Consider the following 5,328-nt stretch of genomic DNA (forward strand, 5'->3'; position numbering starts at 1 on the left):
CAACAGCCATCCATATCTAGTGCCCAACGGTGTCTGCGGACATCCTCCTGCAGTTGGGTTACTTCTCATTAGGAGGTTGGTGGTAGGATTTGCACACCGGCCACCAATAAAACCCTTCATTCTGCAAAACACAAAAACGCAAAGAAAGCTGAAAAACCACTCTGTGGGAGTACCTCCTGTGCAGCTTCCCTTCGCAGGGCAGCTCACCGGATGACGGGATTGGGGCAAAGCCTTCGGGACCCCCGATCTTTCATGAGAGAAGGGAAACCACGGGGTAACATTCCCGGGTCAGATTGCGGGAGAGTGTGTCGGAGTGGTGCTGGGATGTCGTCCACCAGACGGCGGTCACCTTGGGTTAACCTGAGGCGGTCCCTTCGGGTGGGTGCATGGAATGTCCTATCCCTAAGAGAGGATGATCACCTGTCTCTGTTATCTGAGCTCAAGCGTTTGGACATCGGTATTGCAGCTCACTCTGAGGTTCGGAGACCGGATTGCAGCGAGATAATGGCGGGTGGTTACACCTACTATTAGTCTGGTCACTCTGATGGTTGCCTTGCCCAAGGAGTTGCTGTAGCTGTGTCCAAAAAGCTGACTCCAATGATAATTGAGGTAACACCAGTCAACGAGCATATTATGAGACTAAGGATTCATCACTCCTTGGGTGTCACTTCCCTGGTCTCTGTTTATGCTCCGACTGAGGCGAGTGATCTCACCGTGAAGGATGCATTCTACGCCACGCTCGAGTCTGTGGTTGATCAATGCCCCAGATGAGATACACTTCTAGTCTTGGGGGATTTCAATGCATCGACTGGAACTGAAAGGGATGGTTATGAGACATGTGTTGGTCCCCATGGGTCTGGAACTGTAAACCTGAATAGCACTAAGTTCCTTGACTTTGCAAGAAGTCATGGACTTAGGGTGGCCGGTTCATGGTTTCAGTGCCCACAAGCTAATCGCTGGACTTGGTATTCCAACGCTGGTGGTGTGGCAAAGGAGATTGACCATGTCCTCATTGATGGTTGCTGAAGGATGATCCAGAACTGCAGGGTCTACCGGAGTGCTCATTTCCTCAATACTGACCACCGGCTTGTTGTAGCAACTCTGAAGTTGCACCATAAATCCAGGAGAATGGCACCATCCAAGCCAAGGCTGGACGGAGGTAAGCTCAAGGATGATAGGGTAGCTGAGGAGTTTGCGAACAAGCTGAGTGGAGATTTGGGGGGTCTGGGTGCTTTGGGAGGTCCTGAAGAGTTGTGGAGTGCCTTCAAGACCACTATCATTGATGTTGCTGGTGAATGTCTTGGAGCTCACCGCAGAAGAAATATGGTGTGAGTGCCCTTGATCTTGTTGAAATATACAAAGTGTTCATCAGTCCTTTGCTGGAGTTTGGCATGCCCGTGTGGGGTTCTGGCATCACTTGAGCTCAGAGCGTAGACTCCTATAGAGAAGGACTGGAACCTCCCATGCTCGGGGTTTGTAACTTGAGTCTGAAGGATTAACTTGAGTCCGGGGCTAAAATGACTTCTGGAAGGGCTGGAGACACGATCTCGGGATCCAGATAGGGGTTTTTGAGGACGGCGAGTTCAGTCGTGTCATTTTCAACACCACCTGAGGTCATCTTCAAGGTTAAAAGGTCATATTTCAAGGTCAAATTACTGAATTTTGGGATTTTTTGCCCGTTTTTGTGTCTAACTCATAAACGGTGAGAGATGGCTGATTGTAATAAGATGCAAGTGTGTAGAGCTGTCAAACTTTGATATTTATTGTCATATATCATATTACGTAAACATTATATGCATGTCACAACACTATGCCTATTACAACTATGTCTATGTCTATCACGAGTTGGAGAGCTTTTCTTGCCTCCTGAGGCATCACAAAGCTTTTTCTTTGTCACTTACATTGAGGACATAAGCTTTCAATAGAATGTTAGCTAAAGTAGTACATGCAGCATTACTCCGAGCTCAACGTGCATCTGCAGAGGATAACAGCTCAGCAAAATGAAATCGGCAATGCATTTTAGTCTTGTCATACAAATTTTAGGCATTATGTACAAAAAGATGGTTGACAAAGTCGGCACACTCAATCCACCTCTATTCAAATTATCTAGAAACTCAGATGACAGGTCAGGTCAGGTATGGGAGCATGTGCCAGAACAGCGCGTCGCTGCGTCCACTTTCCGCCAGTACTCCAGGGACCTCCGTCTGGCCATCCCCCAGGCAGATGCCAGGCCCATCCCCATCTCCTCGAGATGATGGTCAACCTGTTGCAACCATGAGGCACGTGGTCGGCCCACTGGCCTCCTCCACTCATGAGACTCCCTCGCTGAGAGAATCTGGTGAGCAGGATCAGCGTCAGGAAAACGAGCCACATGTCCATACAGCCGCAACTGACGCTCACGGACTATGCAGGTAACAAATCTCATCCGAGTCTCTCTCAGCAACCGCTCGTTGGACACAAAATCCGACCAGCGATAGCCAAGGATTCTCCGAAGAGACCTGGTACCAAAGGAATTAAGTGTCCGTCTCAGATCCTTGGTCAGAGTCCAAGTCTCGCACCCATAGAGCAAGACTGGAAGTACCAAGGACCTGAAGACTCGGACTTTCGTCCTCCCGCACAGGTACCGGCAGCGCCACACCCCATGATCCAGTGAATCCATGACTCCCCAGGCCCGACCCAGACGTCTATTGACCTCTGACTCGCAGCCAGCAGAGACATGAATATCACTGCCAAGGTAAGTGAATCTCTCCACGACCTCAACATCCTCACCACAAACAGACACAGACAGGACAGCAGCATCCAAGATGTCACCGAAAGCCTGGATCTTAGTTTTGACCCAAGAAACCCGTAATCCCAACGGCTCCGACTCCTCATTCAGCACTGCGAGGGCCCCCAAAAGGATGTCTAAAGTCTCCGCAAAGATGACTGCATCATCTGCAAAATCAAGGTCCGAGATCTTGACATTCCAAAATGATGCACCGCAACTTGATCTCTCCGACATCCTCCCTAAAATGCAGTCCATACAAGTGCTGAAAAGTGTGGGGGCAAGTACACATCCCTGACAAACTCCAGTAACAACTGGAAATAAGTCAGAGATGGTACCACCACACTTCACAGCACTCTCAGTACCAGAGTAGAGTTCAGACATCAGATCGATCAGTTTTGGTGGCACCCCACGAAGACCAAGAATCCTCCAGAGGACATCCCGATTCACTGAATCGAACGCTTTACAGAGATCAACATAGGCTGCAAGCAGCCCCTGCCGAAACTCTCGTCTGCGTTCGGTGAGGACACGAAGTGCAAGGATACGGTCAATCGTTGACCTCTTTGGTGTAAAGCCTGACTGCTCTGGACGCTGGTGCTCAAGCAGATGGTGGCGAACGCTATCAAGAATTATCCGAGCAAAGACCTTGCCCGGCACTGAGAGCAGCGTCACCCCTCGGTAGTTGTTGCAGTCTTGGCGATCACCCTTCCCTTTCCAGAGAGGGACAACAAGGCCCCTCTTCCAGTCAGTTGGGATGATGCCTGTGTTCCAGGCAGAGCACAAAACTGCATGCAACGACGCGAGTGCAGCATTTCCACCAGCCTTGAGAAGTTCAGCATGGATGCCACAGATCCCTGGAGCTTTGCCCCGTTTCAACTGGTTCACCGCAGCCCGTGTTTCCACAAGCAAAGGTGGACCACAGTTGATTCGAGGGTCAGCAACAGGGATTGTAACACCCTTGACGTCCAACTCGACAGCTGGGGGATCAGCCTGGTACAACCGCTCAAAGTAACCGGCCCAGCGGGCCTTCACTTCAGACTCCTCTGTCAAGAGCCTACCACTCTCTGCTCGAACTGCAGTGCTCCGAGGGATGGGCTTGGATGAACGTAATGCGCGAATTCCCCTGTAAGCGGGACGAGAATCACCTGTCCACAGGTGATGCTCTACCCCCTCACAGATTCCTCGCACATAGGCCTCCTTGTCCACCCTCAGTGCACGTACAGTTTTACGCCTCAGCTCCCTGAACAGCTCAGCTCTGCCATTCAGCCTGGCCCTGCGACTCTGGTCAATGGTATCCAGTGTCCCTTGAGAGACAAAATTCTTCTTTGCCCTGCGGTGAGCTCCAAGGCATCCACCGGCAACATCAAGGACGTTGGTCTTGAAGGCGCTCCACAACTCTTCAGGACCCCCCAAAGCACCCAGACCCCCCAAGTGTCCACTCAGCCTGTTCGCAAACTCCTCAGCTACTCTCTCATCCCTGAGCTTGGCAACATCCAGCCTAGGCTGGGATGGTACCATTCTCCAGGATTTAAGGTGCAGCTTTATGGTCAATCTCCTTTGTCACACCGCCAGCGTTGGAATACCAAGTCCAGCGATGAGCTTGTGGGCGCTGAAACCATGAACCAGCCACCCTAAGTCCTTGACTTCTTGCAAAGTCAAGGAACTTAGTGCTATTCTGGTTCATAGTTCCTGACCCATGGGGACCAACACACACCTCATAACCATCCCTATCAGTTCCAGTCGATGCATTGAAATCCCCCAAGACTAGAAGTGTATCTCGTCTGGGGCACTGATCAAACACAGACTCGAGCGTGGCATAGAATGTGTCCTTCACGGTGAGATCACTCGCCTCAGTCGGAGCATAGACAGAGACCAGGGAAATGACACCTGGGAAATAGGAGTGACGAATCCTTCGTCTCATAATACGCTCGTTGACCGGTGTTACCTCCATTATCATTGGGGTCAGCTTATTGGACACAGCTACAGCAACTCCTTGGGTATGGTAACCATCAGAGCGACCAGACCAATAGTAGGTGTAACCACCCACCATTATCTCGCCGCAATCCGGTCTCCGAACCTCAGAGAGAGCTGCAATCCCGATGTCCAAACGCTTGAGCTCAGATGATAACAGAGACAGGTGATCATCCTCTCTTAGGGATAGGACATTCCAGGCACCCACCCGAAGGGACCGCCTCAGGTTAACCCAAGGAGACCACCGTCTGGTGGACGACACCTCAGCACCACTCCGACACACTCTCCCGCAATCTGACCCAGGGATGTTACCCCGTGGTTTCCCTCCTATCATCAAAGATTGGGGGTCCCGAAGGCTTTGCCCCAATCCCGTCATCCGGTGAGCTGCCCTGCGAAGGGAAGTTGCACAGGAGGTACTCCCACGGAGTGGGTTTTCAGATTTTTTTGCGTTTTTGCTATGCGGAATGAAGGGTTTTAAAGTGGCCGGAGTGCAAATCCTACCACCAACCTCCTAATGAGAAGTGACCCAACTGCAGGAGGATGTCCGCAGACACAGTGGGGCACTAGATATGGATGGCCGTTGGCTCACAAGG

This window comes from Eptatretus burgeri, chromosome 2 (genome assembly GCF_056783735.1).
Source record: "Eptatretus burgeri isolate ZD-2024b chromosome 2, Ebu_testis_v1, whole genome shotgun sequence".
Classification (NCBI taxonomy): Eukaryota; Metazoa; Chordata; class Myxini; order Myxiniformes; family Myxinidae; genus Eptatretus; species Eptatretus burgeri.